This window comes from Leiobunum rupestre, chromosome 1 (genome assembly GCF_980474605.1).
Source record: "Leiobunum rupestre chromosome 1, qqLeiRupe1.1.hap1, whole genome shotgun sequence".
Classification (NCBI taxonomy): domain Eukaryota; kingdom Metazoa; phylum Arthropoda; class Arachnida; order Opiliones; family Sclerosomatidae; genus Leiobunum; species Leiobunum rupestre.
This window is the reverse complement of record NC_143384.1, coordinates 53,474,734-53,494,230: the sequence shown is the minus strand read 5'-3', so window position 1 is coordinate 53,494,230 and position 19,497 is coordinate 53,474,734.

Here is a 19,497-nt window from a genome sequence, read left to right as displayed (position 1 = left end):
GAGCTCTTTGACGCGCACGCAGTGCCGTTAATTTCCGCCCCCTCCGAACAACCCCCTTTAAGGGAAAGTGACCGAAAAAAACCAGTTGGTCTCATTCGATAGAGCTCTTTGACGCGCACGCAGTGCCGTTAATTTCCGCCCCCTCCGAACAGCCCCCTTAAAGGGAAAGTGATCGAAAAAAACAGTTGGTCTCATTCGATAGAGCCCTTTGACGCGCACGCAGGGCCGTTAATTTCTGCCCCCTCCGAACAACCCCCTTAAAGGGAAAGTGACCGAAAAAAACCAGTTGGTCTCATTCGATAGAGCCCTTTGACGCGCACACAGGGCCGTTTATTTCTGCCCCCTTCGAACAACCCCCTTAAAGGGAAACTGACCGAAAAAAAACCAGTTGGTCTCATTCGATAGAGCCCTTTGACGCGCACGCAGGGCCGTTAATATCTGCCCCCTCCGAACAACACCTTTTAAGGGAAAGTGACCGAAAAAAACCAGTTGGTCTCATTCGATAGAGCTCTTTGACGCTTACTAAGTGCCGTTAATTTCCGCCCCTCCGAACTGCCCCCTTAAAGGGAAAGTGATCGAAAAAAACCAGTTGGTCTCATTCGATAGAGCCCTTTGACGCGCACGCAGGGCCTTTAATTTCTGCCCCCTCCGAACAACCCCCTTAAAGGGAAAGTGACCGAAAAAAACCCTTCGAACAACCCCTTTAAAGGGAAAGTGACCGAAAAAAACCAGTTGGTTTCAATCGATATAGCTCTTTGACGCGCACGCAGTGCCGTTAATTTCTGCCCCCTCCGAACAGCCCCCTTAGAGGGAAAGTGATCGAAAAAAACATTTGGTCTCATTCGATAGAGCTCTTTGACGCGCACGCAGTGCCGTTAATTTCCGCTTCCTCCGAACAGCCCCCTTAAAGGGAAAGTGATCGAAAAAAACCAGTTGGTCTCATTCGATAGAGCCCTTTGACGCGCACACAGGGCCGTTAATTTCTGCCCCCTTCGAACAGCCCCCTTAAAGGGAAAGTGATTGAAAAAAACCAGTTGTTCTCATTCGATAGAGCCCATTGACGCGCACGCAGGGCCGTTAATTTCTGCCCCCTTCGAACAACACCTTTTAAGGGAAAGTGACCGAAAAAAACCAGTTGGTCTCATTCGATAGAGCCCTTTGACGCGCACGCAGGGCCTTTAATTTCTGCCCCCTCCGAACAACCCCCTTAAAGGGAAAGTGACCGAAAAAAACCAGTTGGTCTCATTCGATAGAGCCCTTTGACGCGCACGCAGGGCCTTTAATTTCTGCCACCTCCGAACAACCCCCTTAAAGGGAAAGTGAACGAAAAAAACCAGTTGGTCTCATTCGATAGAGCTCTTTGACGCGCACGCAGTGCCGTTAATTTCCGCCCCATCCGAACAGCCCCCTTAAAGGGAAACTGACCGAAAAAAAACCAGTTGGTCTCATTCGATAGAGCCCTTTGACGCGCACGCAGGGCCGTTAATATCTGCCCCCTCCGAACAACACTTTTTAAGGGAAAGTGACCGAAAAAAACCAGTTGGTCTCATTCGATAGAGCTCTTTGACGCTTACGCAGTGCCGTTAATTTCCGCCCCTCCGAACAGCCCCCTTAAAGGGAAAGTGATCGAAAAAAACCAGTTGGTCTCATTCGATAGAGCCCTTTGACGCGCACGCAGGGCCTTTAATTTCTGCCCCCTCCGAACAACCCCCTTAAAGGGAAAGTGACCGAAAAAAACCCTTCGAACAACCCCTTTAAAGGGAAAGTGACCGAAAAAAACCAGTTGGTTTCATTCGATATAGCTCTTTGACGCGCACGCAGTGCCGTTAATTTCTGCCCCCTCCGAACAACCCCCTTAAAGGGAAAGTGACCGAAAAAAACCAGTTGGTCTCATTCGATAGAGCCCTTTGACGCGCACGCAGGGCCGTTAATTTCTGCCTTCTCCGAACAACCCCCTTAAAGGGAAAGTGACCGAAAAAAAACAGTTGGTCTTATTCGATAGAGCCCTTTGACGCGCACGCAGGGCCGTTAATTTCTGCCCCCTCCGAACAGCCCCCTTAAAGGGAAAGTGATCGAAAAAAACCAGTTGGTCTCATTCGATAGAGCCCTTTGACACGCACGCAGGGCCTTTAATTTCTGCCCCCTCCGAACAACCCCCTTAAAGGGAAAGTGACCGAAAAAAACCCTCCGAACAACCCCCTTAAAGGGAAAGTGACCGAAAAAAACCAGTTGGTCTCATTCGATAGAGCTCTTTGACGCGCACGCAGTGCCGTTAATTTCCGCCCCCTCCGAACAGCCCCCTTAAAGGGAAAGTGACCGAAAAAAACCAGTTGGTCTCATTCGATAGAGCTCTTTGACGCGAACGCAGTGCCGTTAATTTCCGTCCACTCCGAACAGCCCCCTTAAAGGAAAAGAGATCGAAAAAAACCAGTTGGTCTCATTCGATAGAGCCCTTTGACGCGCACGCAGGGCCGTTAATTTCTGCCCCCTCCGAACAACCTTCTTAAAGGGAAAGTGACCGAAAAAAACCAGTTGGTCTCATTCGATAAAGCACTTTGACGCGCACGCAGGTCCGTTAATTTCTGCCCCCTCCGAACAACCCCCTTAAAGGGAAACTGACCGAAAAAAACCAGTTGGTCTCATTCGATAGAGCCCTTTTACGCGCACGCAGGGCCGTTAATATCTGCCCCCTCTGAACAACCCCCTTAAAGGGAAAGTTACCGAAAAAAACCAGTTGGTCTCATTCGATAGAGCTCTTTGACGCGCACGCAGGTCCGTTAATTTCTGCCCCCTCCGAACAACCCCCTTAAAGGGAAAGTGACCGAAAAAAACCAGTTGGTCTCATTCGATAAAGCCCGTTGACGCGCACGCAGGGCCGTTAATATCTGCCCCCTCCGAACAACCCCCTTAAAGGGAAAGTTACCGAAAAAAACCAGTTGGCCTCATTCGATAGAGCTCTTTGACGCGCACGCAGTGCCGTTAATTTCCGCTCCCTCCGAACAGCCCCCTTAAATTGAAAGTGATCGAAAAAAACCAGTTGGTCTTATTCGATAGAGCCCTTTGACGCGCACGCAGGGCCGTTAATTTTTGCCCCCTCCGAACAACCCCCTTAAAGGGAAAATGACCTAAAAAAACCAGTTGGTCTCATTCGATAGAGCTCTTTGACGCGCACGCAGTGCCGTTAATTTCCGCCCCCTCCGAACAGCCCCCTTAAAGGGAAAGAGATCGAAAAAAAACAGTTGGTCTCATTCGATAGAGCCCTTTGACGCGCACGCAGGGCCGTTAATTTCTGCCCCCTCCGAACAACCACCTTAAAGGGAAAGTGACCGAAAAAAACCAGTTGGTCTCATTCGATAGAGCACTTTGACGCGCACGCAGTGCCGTTAATTTCCGCCCCACCCGAACAGCCCCCTTAAAGGGAAACTGACCGAAAAAAAACCAGTTGGTCTCATTCGATAGAGCCCTTTGACGCGCACGCAGGGCCGTTAATTTCTGCCCCCTCCGAAACACCCCCTTAAAGGGAAAGTGACCGAAAAAAACCAGTTGGTCTCATTCGATAGAGCCCTTTGACGCGCACGCAGGGCCGTTAATTTCTGCGCCCTCCGAACAACCCCCTTAAAGGGAAAGTGACCGAAAAAAAAACAGTTGGTCTCATTCGATAGAGCCCTTTGACGCGCACGCTGGGCCGTTAATTTCTGCCCCCTCCGAACATGCCCCTTAAAGGGAAACTGACCGAAAAAAACCAGTTGGTCTCATTTGATAGAGCCCTTTGACGCGCACGCAGGGCCGTTAATATCTGCCCCCTCCGAACAACCCCCTTAAAGGGAAAGTTACCGAAAAAAACCAGTTGGTCTCATTCGATAGAGCTCTTTGACGCGAACGCAGTGCCGTTAATTTCCGCCCCCTCTTAACAGCCCCCTTAAAGGGACAGTGATCGAAAAAAACCAGTTGGTCTCATTCGATAGAGCCCTTTGACGCGCACGCAGGGCCGTTAATTTCTGCCCCCTCCGAACAACCACCTTAAAGGGAAAGTGACCGAAAAGAACCAGTTGGTCTCATTCGATAGAGCACTTTGACGCGCACGCAGGGCCGTTTATTTCTGCCCCCTCCGAACAACCCCCTTAAAGGGAAAGTGATCGAAAAAAACCAGTTGGTCTTATTCGATAGAGCCCTTTGACGCGCACGCAGGGCCGTTAATTTTTGCCCACTCCGAACAACCCCCTTAAAGGGAAAATGACCTAAAAAAACCAGTTGGTCTCATTCGATAGAGCTCTTTGACGCGCACGCAGTGCCGTTAATTTCCGCCCCCTCCGAACAGCCCCCTTAAAGGGAAAGAGATCGAAAAAAAACAGTTGGTCTCATTCGATAGAGCCCTTTGACGCGCACGCAGGGCCGTTAATTTCTGCCCCCTCCGAACAACCACCTTAAAGGGAAAGTGACCGAAAAAAACCAGTTGGTCTCATTCGATAGAGCACTTTGACGCGCACGCAGTGCCGTTAATTTCCGCCCCACCCGAACAGCCCCCTTAAAGGGAAACTGACCGAAAAAAAACCAGTTGGTCTCATTCGATAGAGCCCTTTGACGCGCACGCAGGGCCGTTAATTTCTGCCCCCTCCGAACAACCCCCTTAAAGGGAAAGTGACCGAAAAAAACCAGTTGGTCTCATTCGATAGAGCCCTTTGACGCGCACGCAGGGCCGTTAATTTCTGCGCCCTCCGAACAACCCCCTTAAAGGGAAAGTGACCGAAAAAAAAACAGTTGGTCTCATTCGATAGAGCCCTTTGACGCGCACGCTGGGCCGTTAATTTCTGCCCCCTCCGAACAACCCCCTTAAAGGGAAACTGACCGAAAAAAACCAGTTGGTCTCATTTGATAGAGCCCTTTGACGCGCACGCAGGGCCGTTAATATCTGCCCCCTCCGAACAACCCCCTTAAAGGGAAAGTTACCGAAAAAAACCAGTTGGTCTCATTCGATAGAGCTCTTTGACGCGAACGCAGTGCCGTTAATTTCCGCCCACTCTTAACAGCCCCCTTAAAGGGACAGTGATCGAAAAAAACCAGTTGGTCTCATTCGATAGAGCCCTTTGACGCGCACGCAGGGCCGTTAATTTCTGCCCCCTCCGAACAACCACCTTAAAGGGAAAGTGACCGAAAAGAACCAGTTGGTCTCATTCGATAGAGCACTTTGACGCGCACGCAGGGCCGTTTATTTCTGCCCCCTCCGAACAACCCCCTTAAAGGGAAAGTGACCGAAAAAAACTAGTTGGTCTCATTCGATAGAGCACTTTGACGCGCACGCAGGGCCGTTAATTTCTGCCCCCTCCGAACAACCCCCTTAAAGGGAAAGTGACCGAAAAAAAACAGTTGGTCTCATTCGATAGAGCCCTTTGACGCGCACGCTGGGCCGTTAATTTCTGCCCCCTCCGAACAACCACCTTAAAGGGAAAGTGACCGAAAAAAACCAGTTGGTCTCATTCGATAGAGCACTTTGACGCGCACGCAGTGTCGTTAATTTCCGCCCCACCCGAACAGCCCCCTTAAAGGGAAACTGACCGAAAAAAAACCAGTTGGTCTCATTCGATAGAGCCCTTTGACGCGCACGCAGGGCCGTTAATTTCTGCCCCCTCCGAACAACCCCCTTAAAGGGAAAGTGACCGAAAAAAACCAGTTGGTCTCATTCGATAGAGCCCTTTGACGCGCACGCAGGGCCGTTAATTTCTGCGCCCTCCGAACAACCCCCTTAAAGGGAAAGTGACCGAAAAAAAAACAGTTGGTCTCATTCGATAGAGCCCTTTGACGCGCACGCTGGGCCGTTAATTTCTGCCCCCTCCGAACAACCCCCTTAAAGGGAAACTGACCGAAAAAAACCAGTTGGTCTCATTTGATAGAGCCCTTTGACGCGCACGCAGGGCCGTTAATATCTGCCCCCTCCGAACAACCCCCTTAAAGGGAAAGTTACCGAAAAAAACCAGTTGGTCTCATTCGATAGAGCTCTTTGACGCGAACGCAGTGCCGTTAATTTCCGCCCCCTCTTAACAGCCCCCTTAAAGGGACAGTGATCGAAAAAAACCAGTTGGTCTCATTCGATAGAGCCCTTTGACGCGCACGCAGGGCCGTTAATTTCTGCCCCCTCCGAACAACCACCTTAAAGGGAAAGTGACCGAAAAGAACCAGTTGGTCTCATTCGATAGAGCACTTTGACGCGCACGCAGGGCCGTTTATTTCTGCCCCCTCCGAACAACCCCCTTAAAGGGAAAGTGACCGAAAAAAACTAGTTGGTCTCATTCGATAGAGCACTTTGACGCGCACGCAGGGCCGTTAATTTCTGCCCCCTCCGAACAACCCCCTTAAAGGGAAAGTGACCGAAAAAAAAACAGTTGGTCTCATTCGATAGAGCCCTTTGACGCGCACGCTGGGCCGTTAATTTCTGCCCCCTCCGAACAACCCCCTTAAAGGGAAACTGACCGAAAAAAAACAGTTGGTCTCATTTGATAGAGCCCTTTGACGCGCACGCAGGGCCGTTAATATCTGCCCCCTCCGAACAACCCCCTTAAAGGGAAAGTTACCGAAAAAAACCAGTTGGTCTCATTCGATAGAGCTCTTTGACGCGAACGCAGTGCCGTTAATTTCCGCCCCCTCTTAACAGCCCCCTTAAAGGGACAGTGATCGAAAAAAACCAGTTGGTCTCATTCGATAGAGCCCTTTGACGCGCACGCAGGGCCGTTAATTTCTGCCCCCTCCGAACAACCCCCTTAAAGGGAAACTGACCGAAAAAAACCAGTTGACCTCATTCGATAGAGCCCTTTGACGCGCACACAGGGCCGTTAATTTCTGCCCCCTGGAACAACCCCATTAAAGGGAAAGTGACCGAAAAAAACCCTCCGAACAACCCCCTTAAAGGGAAACTGACCGAAAAAAACCAGTTGGTCTCATTTGATAGAGCCCTTTGACGCGCACGCAGGGCCGTTAATATCTGCCCCCTCCGAACAACCCCCTTAAAGGGAAAGTTACCGAAAAAAACCAGTTGGTCTCATTCGATAGAGCTCTTTGACGCGAACGCAGTGCCGTTAATTTCCGCCCCCTCTTAACAGCCCCCTTAAAGGGACAGTGATCGAAAAAAACCAGTTGGTCTCATTCGATAGAGCCCTTTGACGCGCACGCAGGGCCGTTAATTTCTGCCCCCTCCGAACAACCACCTTAAAGGGAAAGTGACCGAAAAGAACCAGTTGGTCTCATTCGATAGAGCACTTTGACGCGCACGCAGGGCCGTTTATTTCTGCCCCCTCCGAACAACCCCCTTAAAGGGAAAGTGATCGAAAAAAACCAGTTGGTCTTATTCGATAGAGCCCTTTGACGCGCACGCAGGGCCGTTAATTTTTGCCCCCTCCGAACAACCCCCTTAAAGGGAAAATGACCTAAAAAAACCAGTTGGTCTCATTCGATAGAGCCCTTTGACGCGCACGCAGGGCCGTTAATTTCTGCCCCCTCCGAACAACCACCTTAAAGGGAAAGTGACCGAAAAAAACCAGTTGGTCTCATTCGATAGAGCACTTTGACGCGCACGCAGTGTCGTTAATTTCCGCCCCACCCGAACAGCCCCCTTAAAGGGAAACTGACCGAAAAAAAACCAGTTGGTCTCATTCGATAGAGCCCTTTGACGCGCACGCAGGGCCGTTAATTTCTGCCCCCTCCGAACAACCCCCTTAAAGGGAAAGTGACCGAAAAAAACCAGTTGGTCTCATTCGATAGAGCCCTTTGACGCGCACACAGGGCCGCTAATTGCTGCCCCATCCGAACAGCCCCCTTAAAGGGAAAGTGATTGAAAAAAAACCAGTTGTTCTCATTCGATAGAGCCCTTTGACTCGCATGCAGGGCCGTTAATTTCTGCCCCCTCCGAACATCCCCCTTAAAGGGAAACTGACCGAAAAAAACCAGTTGGTCTCATTCGATAGAGCCCTTTGACGCGCACGCAGGGCCTTTAATATCTGCCCCCTCCGAACAACAACCTTAAAGGGAAAGAGACCGAAAAAAACCCGTTGGTCTCATTCGATAGAGCTATTTGACGCGCACGCAGTGCCGTTAATTTCCGCCCCCTCCGAACCGCCCCCTTAAAGGGAAATTGACCGAAAAAAAACAATTGGTCTTATTCGATAGATTTCTTTGACGCGCACGCAGCGCCGTTAATTTCTGCCCCCCTCCGAACAACCCCCTTAAAGGGAAAGTGATTGAAAAAAACCAGTTGTTCTCATTCGATAGAGCTCTTTGACGCGCACGCAGCGCCGTTAATTTCTGCCCCCTCCGAACAACCCCCTTAAAGGGAAAGTGACCGAAAAAAAACAATTGGTCTCATTCGATAAAGCTCTTTGACGCGCACGCAGCGCCGTTAATTTCTGTACCCTCCGAACAACCCCCTTAAAGGGAAAGTGACCAAAAAAACCAGTTGGTCTCATTCGATAGAGCTCTTTGACGCGCACGCAGCGCCGTTAATTTCCGCCCCCTCCGAACAGCCCCCTTAAAGGGAAAGTGACCGAAAAAAGCAATTGGTCTCATTCGATAGTGCCCTTTGACGCGCACGCAGGGCCGTTAATTTCTGCTCCCTCCGAACAGCCCCCTTAAGGGAAAGTGACCGAAAAAAACCCTTCGAACAACCCCTTTAAAGGGAAAGTGATCGGAAAAAAAACAGTTGGTCTCATTCGATAGAGCCCTTTGACCCGCACGCAGGGCCGTTAATTTCTGCCCCCTCCGAACAACCCCCTTAAAGGGAAAGTAACCGAAAAAAACCAGTTGGGCTCATTCCATAGAGCCCTTTGACGCGCACGCAGGGCCGTTAATTTCTGCCCCCTCCGAACAACCCCCTTAAGGGAAAGTGACCGAAAAAAACCAATTGGTCTCATTCGATAGAGCTCTTTGACGCGCACCCAGTGCTGTTAATTTCCGCCCCCTCCGTACAACCCCCTTAAAGGGAAAGTGACCGGAAAAAAAAACAATTGGTCCCATTCGATAGAGCTCTTTGACGCGCACGCAGGGACGTTAATTTCTGCCCCCTCCGAACAACCCCCTTAAAGGGAAAGTGACCGAAAAAAACCAGTTGGTCTCATTCGATAGAGCCCTTTGACGCGCACACAGGGCCGCTAATTGCTGCCCCATCCGAACAGCCCCCTTAAAGGGAAAGTGATTGAAAAAAAACCAGTTGTTCTCATTCGATAGAGCCCTTTGACTCGCATGCAGGGCCGTTAATTTCTGCCCCCTCCGAACATCCCCCTTAAAGGGAAACTGACCGAAAAAAACCAGTTGGTCTCATTCGATAGAGCCCTTTGACGCGCACGCAGGGCCTTTAATATCTGCCCCCTCCGAACAACAACCTTAAAGGGAAAGAGACCGAAAAAAACCCGTTGGTCTCATTCGATAGAGCTATTTGACGCGCACGCAGTGCCGTTAATTTCCGCCCCCTCCGAACCGCCCCCTTAAAGGGAAATTGACCGAAAAAAAACAATTGGTCTTATTCGATAGATTTCTTTGACGCGCACGCAGCGCCGTTAATTTCTGCCCCCCTCCGAACAACCCCCTTAAAGGGAAAGTGATTGAAAAAAACCAGTTGTTCTCATTCGATAGAGCTCTTTGACGCGCACGCAGCGCCGTTAATTTCTGCCCCCTCCGAACAACCCCCTTAAAGGGAAAGTGACCGAAAAAAAACAATTGGTCTCATTCGATAAAGCTCTTTGACGCGCACGCAGCGCCGTTAATTTCTGTACCCTCCGAACAACCCCCTTAAAGGGAAAGTGACCAAAAAAACCAGTTGGTCTCATTCGATAGAGCTCTTTGACGCGCACGCAGCGCCGTTAATTTCCGCCCCCTCCGAACAGCCCCCTTAAAGGGAAAGTGACCGAAAAAAGCAATTGGTCTCATTCGATAGAGCCCTTTGACGCGCACGCAGGGCCGTTAATTTCTGCTCCCTCCGAACAGCCCCCTTAAGGGAAAGTGACCGAAAAAAACCCTTCGAACAACCCCTTTAAAGGGAAAGTGATCGGAAAAAAAACAGTTGGTCTCATTCGATAGAGCCCTTTGACCCGCACGCAGGGCCGTTAATTTCTGCCCCCTCCGAACAACCCCCTTAAAGGGAAAGTAACCGAAAAAAACCAGTTGGGCTCATTCCATAGAGCCCTTTGACGCGCACGCAGGGCCGTTAATTTCTGCCCCCTCCGAACAACCCCCTTAAGGGAAAGTGACCGAAAAAAACCAATTGGTCTCATTCGATAGAGCTCTTTGACGCGCACCCAGTGCTGTTAATTTCCGCCCCCTCCGTACAACCCCCTTAAAGGGAAAGTGACCGGAAAAAAAAACAATTGGTCCCATTCGATAGAGCTCTTTGACGCGCACGCAGGGCCGTTTATTTCTGCCCCCTCCGAACAACCCCCTTAAAGGGAAAGTGACCGAAAAAAACCCGTTGGTCTCATTCGATAGAGCTATTTGACGTACACGCAGTGCCGTTAATTTCCGCCCCCTCCGAACAGCCCCCTTAAAGGGAAAGTGACCGAAAAAAACAATTGGTCTCATTCGATAGAGCCCTTTGACGCGCACGCAGGGCCGTTAATTTCTGCTCCCTCCAAACAGCCCCCTTAAAGGGAAAGTGATCGAAAAAAAACAGTTGGTCTCATTCGATAGAGCCCTTTGACCCGCACGCAGAGCCGTTAATTTCTGCCCCCTCCGAACAACCCCCTTAAAGGGAAAGTGACCGAAAAAAACCAGTTGGGCTCATTCCATAGAGCCCTTTGACGCGCACGCAGGGCCGTTAATTTCTGCCCCCTCCGAACAACCCCCTTAAGGGAAAGTGACCGAAAAAAACCAATTGGTCTCATTCGATAGAGCTCTTTGACGCGCACGCAGTGCTGTTAATTTCCGCCCCCTCCGTACAACCCCCTTAAAGGGAAGGTGACCGGAAAAAAACAATTGGTCTCATTCGATAGAGCCCTTTGACGCGCACGCAGGGCCGTTAATTTCTGCTCCCTCCGAACAGCCCCCTTAAAGGGAAAGTGATCGAAAAAAAACAGTTGGGCTCATTCCATAGAGCCCTTTGACGCGCACGCAGGGCCGTTAATTTCTGCCCCCTCCGAACAACCCCCTTAAGGGAAAGTGACCGAAAAAAACCAATTGGTCTCATTCGATAGAGCTCTTTGACGCGCACCCAGTGCTGTTAATTTCCGCCCCCTCCGTACAACCCCCTTAAAGGGAAAGTGACCGGAAAAAAAACATTTGGTCCCATTCGATAGAGCTCTTTGACGCGCACGCAGGGCCGTTTATTTCTGCCCCCTCCGAACAACCCCCTTAAAGGGAAAGTTATCGAAAAAAAACAGTTGGTCTCATTCGATAGAGCCCTTTGACCAGCACGCAGAGCCGTTAATTTCTGCCCCCTCCGAACAACCCCCTTAAAGGGAAAGTGACCGAAAAAAACCAGTTGGGCTCATTCCATAGAGCCCTTTGACGCGCACGCAGGGCCGTTAATTTCTGCCCCCTCCGAACAACCCCCTTAAGGGAAAGTGACCGAAAAAAACCAATTGGTCTCATTCGATAGAGCTCTTTGACGCGCACCCAGTGCTGTTAATTTCCGCCCCCTCCGTACAACCCCCTTAAAGGGAAAGTGACCGAAAAAAACAATTGGTCTCATTCGATAGAGCCCTTTGACGCGCACGCAGGGCCGTTAATTTCTGCTCCCTCCAAACAGCCCCCTTAAAGGGAAAGTGATCGAAAAAAAAACAGTTGGTCTCATTCGATAGAGCCCTTTGACCAGCACGCAGAGCCGTTAATTTCTGCCCCCTCCGAACAACCCCCTTAAAGGGAAAGTGACCGAAAAAAACCAGTTGGGCTCATTCCATAGAGCCCTTTGACGCGCACGCAGGGCCGTTAATTTCTGCCCCCTCCGAACAACCCCCTTAAGGGAAAGTGACCGAAAAAAACCAATTGGTCTCATTCGATAGAGCTCTTTGACGCGCACGCAGTGCTGTTAATTTCCGCCCCCTCCGTACAACCCCCTTAAAGGGAAAGTGACCGGAAAAAAACATTTGGTCCCATTCGATAGAGCTCTTTGACGCGCACGCAGCGCCGTTAATTTCTGCCCCCTCCGAACAACCCCCTTAAAGGGAAAGTGACCGAAAAAAACCAATTGGTCTCGTTCGATAGAGCTCTTTGACGCGCACGCAGTGCCGTTAATTTCTGCCCCCTCCGAACAACCCCCTTAAAGGGAAAGTGACCGAAAAAAACCCTCCGAACAACCCCCTTAAAGGGAAAGTGACCGAAAAAAAACCCGTTGGTCTCATTCGATAGAGCTATTTGACGCGCACGCAGGGCCGTTTATTTCTGCCCCCTCCGAACAACCCCCTTAAAGGGAAAGTGACCGAAAAAAACCAGTTGGTCTCATTCGATAGAGCCCTTTGACGCGCACACAGGGCCGTTAATTTCTGCCCCCTCCGAACAGCCCCCTTAAAGGGAAAGTGATTGAAAAAAACCAGTTGTTCTCATTCGATAGAGCCCTTTGACGCGCACGCAGGGCCGTTAATTTCTGCCCCCTCCGAACAATCCCCTTAAAGGGAAACTGACCGAAAAAAACCAGTTGGTCTCATTCGATAGAGCCCTTTGACGCGCACGCAGGGCCGTTAATATCTGCCCCCTCCGAACAATAACCTTAAAGGGAAAGTGACCGAAAAAACCAGTTGGTTTCATTCGATAGAGCTCTTTCACGCGCACGCAGTGCCGTTAATTTCCGCCCCCTCCGAACCGCCCCCTTAAAGGGAAAGTGATCGAAAAAACCAGTTGGTCTCATTCGATAGAGCCCTTTGACGCGCACGCAGGGCCGTTAATTACTGCCCCCTCCGAACAACCCCCTTAAAAGGAAAGTGACCGAAAAAAAACAGTTGGTCTCATTCGATAGAGCCCTTTGACGCGCACGCCGGGCCTTTAATTTCTGCCCCCTCCGAACAACCCCATTAAAGGGAAAGTGACCGAAAAAAACCCTCCGAACAACCCCCTTAAAGGGAAAGTTATCGAAAAAAAAACAGTTGGTCTCATTCGATAGAGCCCTTTGACGCGCACGCAGGGCCTTTAATTTCTGCCCCCTGGAACAACCCCATTAAAGGGAAAGTGACCGAAAAAAACCCTCCGAACAACCCCCTTAAAGGGAAAGTGACCGAAAAAAACCAGTTGGTCTCATTCGATAGAGCCCTTTGACCTGCACGCAGGGCCGTTAATTTCGGCCCCCTTCGAACAACTTCTTTGACGCGCACGCAGGGCCGTTAATTTCTGCCCCCTCCGAACAACCCCCTTAAAGGGTAAGTGACCGAATAAAACCAGTTGGTATCATTCGATAGAGCTCTTTGACGCGCACGCAGCGCCGTTAATTTCCGCCCCCTCCGAACAGCCCCCTTAAAGGGAAAGTGACCGAAAAAAGCAATTGGTCTCATTCGATAGAGCCCTTTGACGCGCACGCAGGGCCGTTAATTTCTGCTCCCTCCGAACAGCCCCCTTAAGGGAAAGTGACCGAAAAAAACCCTTCGAACAACCCCTTTAAAGGGAAAGTGATCGGAAAAAAAACAGTTGGTCTCATTCGATAGAGCCCTTTGACCCGCACGCAGGGCCGTTAATTTCTGCCCCCTCCGAACAACCCCCTTAAAGGGAAAGTAACCGAAAAAAACCAGTTGGGCTCATTCCATAGAGCCCTTTGACGCGCACGCAGGGCCGTTAATTTCTGCCCCCTCCGAACAACCCCCTTAAGGGAAAGTGACCGAAAAAAACCAATTGGTCTCATTCGATAGAGCTCTTTGACGCGCACCCAGTGCTGTTAATTTCCGCCCCCTCCGTACAACCCCCTTAAAGGGAAAGTGACCGGAAAAAAAAACAATTGGTCCCATTCGATAGAGCTCTTTGACGCGCACGCAGGGCCGTTTATTTCTGCCCCCTCCGAACAACCCCCTTAAAGGGAAAGTGACCGAAAAAAACCCGTTGGTCTCATTCGATAGAGCTATTTGACGTACACGCAGTGCCGTTAATTTCCGCCCCCTCCGAACAGCCCCCTTAAAGGGAAAGTGACCGAAAAAAACAATTGGTCTCATTCGATAGAGCCCTTTGACGCGCACGCAGGGCCGTTAATTTCTGCTCCCTCCAAACAGCCCCCTTAAAGGGAAAGTGATCGAAAAAAAACAGTTGGTCTCATTCGATAGAGCCCTTTGACCCGCACGCAGAGCCGTTAATTTCTGCCCCCTCCGAACAACCCCCTTAAAGGGAAAGTGACCGAAAAAAACCAGTTGGGCTCATTCCATAGAGCCCTTTGACGCGCACGCAGGGCCGTTAATTTCTGCCCCCTCCGAACAACCCCCTTAAGGGAAAGTGACCGAAAAAAACCAATTGGTCTCATTCGATAGAGCTCTTTGACGCGCACGCAGTGCTGTTAATTTCCGCCCCCTCCGTACAACCCCCTTAAAGGGAAGGTGACCGGAAAAAAACAATTGGTCTCATTCGATAGAGCCCTTTGACGCGCACGCAGGGCCGTTAATTTCTGCTCCCTCCGAACAGCCCCCTTAAAGGGAAAGTGATCGAAAAAAAACAGTTGGGCTCATTCCATAGAGCCCTTTGACGCGCACGCAGGGCCGTTAATTTCTGCCCCCTCCGAACAACCCCCTTAAGGGAAAGTGACCGAAAAAAACCAATTGGTCTCATTCGATAGAGCTCTTTGACGCGCACCCAGTGCTGTTAATTTCCGCCCCCTCCGTACAACCCCCTTAAAGGGAAAGTGACCGGAAAAAAAACATTTGGTCCCATTCGATAGAGCTCTTTGACGCGCACGCAGGGCCGTTTATTTCTGCCCCCTCCGAACAACCCCCTTAAAGGGAAAGTGACCGAAAAAAACCCGTTGGTCTCATTCGATAGAGCTATTTGACGTACACGCAGTGCCGTTAATTTCCGCCCCCTCCGAACAGCCCCCTTAAAGGGAAAGTGACCGAAAAAAACAATTGGTCTCATTTGATAGAGCCCTTTGACGCGCACGCAGGGCCGTTAATTTCTGCTCCCTCCAAACAGCCCCCTTAAAGGGAAAGTGATCAAAAAAAAACAGTTGGTCTCATTCGATAGAGCCCTTTGACCAGCACGCAGAGCCGTTAATTTCTGCCCCCTCCGAACAACCCCCTTAAAGGGAAAGTGACCGAAAAAAACCAGTTGGGCTCATTCCATAGAGCCCTTTGACGCGCACGCAGGGCCGTTAATTTCTGCCCCCTCCGAACAACCCCCTTAAGGGAAAGTGACCGAAAAAAACCAATTGGTCTCATTCGATAGAGCTCTTTGACGCGCACGCAGTGCTGTTAATTTCCGCCCCCTCCGTACAACCCCCTTAAAGGGAAAGTGACCGGAAAAAAACATTTGGTCCCATTCGATAGAGCTCTTTGACGCGCACGCAGCGCCGTTAATTTCTGCCCCCTCCGAACAACCCCCTTAAAGGGAAAGTGACCGAAAAAAACCAATTGGTCTCGTTCGATAGAGCTCTTTGACGCGCACGCAGTGCCGTTAATTTCTGCCCCCTCCGAACAACCCCCTTAAAGGGAAAGTGACCGAAAAAAACCCTCCGAACAACCCCCATAAAGGGAAAGTGACCGAAAAAAAACCCGTTGGTCTCATTCGATAGTGCTATTTGACGCGCACGCAGGGCCGTTTATTTCTGCCCCCTCCGAACAACCCCCTTAAAGGGAAAGTGACCGAAAAAAACCAGTTGGTCTCATTCGATAGAGCCCTTTGACGCGCACACAGGGCCGTTAATTTCTGCCCCCTCCGAACAGCCCCCTTAAAGGGAAAGTGATTGAAAAAAACCAGTTGTTCTCATTCGATAGAGCCCTTTGACGCGCACGCAGGGCCGTTAATTTCTGCCCCCTCCGAACAATCCCCTTAAAGGGAAACTGACCGAAAAAAACCAGTTGGTCTCATTCGATAGAGCCCTTTGACGCGCACGCAGGGCCGTTAATATCTGCCCCCTCCGAACAATAACCTTAAAGGGAAAGTGACCGAAAAAACCAGTTGGTTTCATTCGATAGAGCTCTTTCACGCGCACGCAGTGCCGTTAATTTCCGCCCCCTCCGAACCGCCCCCTTAAAGGGAAAGTGATCGAAAAAACCAGTTGGTCTCATTCGATAGAGCCCTTTGACGCGCACGCAGGGCCGTTAATTACTGCCCCCTCCGAACAACCCCCTTAAAAGGAAAGTGACCGAAAAAAAACAGTTGGTCTCATTCGATAGAGCCCTTTGACGCGCACGCCGGGCCTTTAATTTCTGCCCCCTCCGAACAACCCCATTAAAGGGAAAGTGACCGAAAAAAACCCTCCGAACAACCCCCTTAAAGGGAAATTGACCGAAAAAAAACAATTGGTCTTATTCGATAGATTTCTTTGACGCGCACGCAGCGCCGTTAATTTCTGCCCCCCTCCGAACAACCCCCTTAAAGGGAAAGTGATTGAAAAAAACCAGTTGTTCTCATTCGATAGAGCCCTTTGACGCGAACGCAGTGCCGTTAATTTCCGCCCCCTCCGAACCGCCCCCTTAAAGGGAAATTGACCGAAAAAAAACAATTGGTCTTATTCGATAGAGCTCTTTGACGCGCACGCAGCGCCGTTAATTTCTGCCCCCTCCGAACAACCCCCTTAAAGGGAAAGTGACCGAAAAAAAACAATTGGTCTCATTCGATAGAGCTCTTTGACGCGCACGCAGCGCCGTTAATTTCTGCCCACTCCGAACAACCCCCTTAAAGGGAAAGTGACCAAAAAAACCAGTTGGTCTCATTCGATAGAGCTCTTTGACGCGCACGCAGCGCCGTTAATTTCTGCCCCCTCCGAACAACCCCCTTAAAGGGAAAGTGACCAAAAAAACCAGTTGGTCTCATTCGATAGAGCTCTTTGACGCGCCCGCAGCGCCGTTAATTTCCGCCCCCTCCGAACAGCCCCCTTAAAGGGAAAGTGACCGAAAAAAACAATTGGTCTCATTCGATAGAGCCCTTTGACGCGCACGCAGGGCCGTTAATTTCTGCTCCCTCCGAACAGCCCCCTTAAAGGGAAAGTGATCGAAAAAAAAACAGTTGGTCTCATTCGATAGAGCCCTTTGACCCGCACGCAGGGCCGTTAATTTCTGCCCCCTCCGAACAACCCCCTTAAAGGGAAAGTAACCGAAAAAAACCAGTTGGGCTCATTCCATAGAGCCCTTTGACGCGCACGCAGGGCCGTTAATTTCTGCCCCCTCCGAACAACCCCCTTAAGGGAAAGTGACCGAAAAAAACCAATTGGTCTCATTCGATAGAGCTCTTTGACGCGCACCCAGTGCTGTTAATTTCCGCACCCTCCGTACAACCCCCTTAAAGGGAAAGTGACCGGAAAAAAAAACATTTGGTCCCATTCGATAGAGCTCTTTGACGCGCACGCAGGGCCGTTTATTTCTGCCCCCTCCGAACAACCCCCTTAAAGGGAAAGTGACCGAAAAAAACCCGTTGGTCTCATTCGATAGAGCTATTTGACGTACACGCAGTGCCGTTAATTTCCGCCCCCTCCGAACAGCCCCCTTAAAGGGAAAGTGACCGAAAAAAACAATTGGTCTCATTCGATAGAGCCCTTTGACGCGCACGCAGGGCCGTTAATTTCTGCTCCCTCCAAACAGCCCCCTTAAAGGGAAAGTGATCGAAAAAAAACAGTTGGTCTCATTCGATAGAGCCCTTTGACCCGCACGCAGAGCCGTTAATTTCTGCCCCCTCCGAACAACCCCCTTAAAGGGAAAGTGACCGAAAAAAACCAGTTGGGCTCATTCCATAGAGCCCTTTGACGCGCACGCAGGGCCGTTAATTTCTGCCCCCTCCGAACAACCCCCTTAAGGGAAAGTGACCGAAAAAAATCAATTGGTCTCATTCGATAGAGCTCTTTGACGCGCACGCAGTGCTGTTAATTTCCGCCCCCTCCATACAACCCCCTTAAAGGGAAAGTGACCGGAAAAAAACAATTGGTCTCATTCGATAGAGCCCTTTGACGCGCACGCAGGGCCGTTAATTTCTGCTCCCTCCGAACAGCCCCCTTAAAGGGAAAGTGATCGAAAAAAAACAGTTGGGCTCATTCCATAGAGCCCTTTGACGCGCACGCAGGGCCGTTAATTTCTGCCCCCTCCGAACAACCCCCTTAAGGGAAAGTGACCGAAAAAAACCAATTGGTCTCATTCGATAGAGCTCTTTGACGCGCACCCAGTGCTGTTAATTTCCGCCCCCTCCGTACAACCCCCTTAAAGGGAAAGTGACCGGAAAAAAACATTTGGTCCCATTCGATAGAGCTCTTTGACGCGCACGCAGGGCCGTTTATTTCTGCCCCCTCCGAACAACCCCCTTAAAGGGAAAGTGATCGAAAAAAAACAGTTGGTCTCATTCGATAGAGCCCTTTGACCCGCACGCAGGGCCGTTAATTTCTGCCCCCTCCGAACAACCCCCTTAAAGGGAAAGTAACCGAAAAAAACCAGTTGGGCTCATTCCATAGAGCCCTTTGACGCGCACGCAGGGCCGTTAATTTCTGCCCCCTCCGAACAACCCCCTTAAGGGAAAGTGACCGAAAAAAACCAATTGGTCTCATTCGATAGAGCTCTTTGACGCGCACCCAGTGCTGTTAATTTCCGCACCCTCCGTACAACCCCCTTAAAGGGAAAGTGACCGGAAAAAAAAACATTTGGTCCCATTCGATAGAGCTCTTTGACGCGCACGCAGGGCCGTTTATTTCTGCCCCCTCCGAACAACCCCCTTAAAGGGAAAGTGACCGAAAAAAACCCGTTGGTCTCATTCGATAGAGCTATTTGACGTACACGCAGTGCCGTTAATTTCCGCCCCCTCCGAACAGCCCCCTTAAAGGGAAAGTGACCGAAAAAAACAATTGGTCTCATTCGATAGAGCCCTTTGACGCGCACGCAGGGCCGTTAATTTCTGCTCCCTCCAAACAGCCCCCTTAAAGGGAAAGTGATCGAAAAAAAACAGTTGGTCTCATTCGATAGAGCCCTTTGACCCGCACGCAGAGCCGTTAATTTCTGCCCCCTCCGAACAACCCCCTTAAAGGGAAAGTGACCGAAAAAAACCAGTTGGGCTCATTCCATAGAGCCCTTTGACGCGCACGCAGGGCCGTTAATTTCTGCCCCCTCCGAACAACCCCCTTAAGGGAAAGTGACCGAAAAAAATCAATTGGTCTCATTCGATAGAGCTCTTTGACGCGCACGCAGTGCTGTTAATTTCCGCCCCCTCCGTACAACCCCCTTAAAGGGAAAGTGACCGGAAAAAAACATTTGGTCCCATTCGATAGAGCTCTTTGACGCGCACGCAGGGCCGTTTATTTCTGCCCCCTCCGAACAACCCCCTTAAAGGGAAAGTGACCGAAAAAAACCCGTTGGTCTCATTCGATAGAGCTATTTGACGTACACGCAGTGCCGTTAATTTCCGCCCCCTCCGAACAGCCCCCTTAAAGGG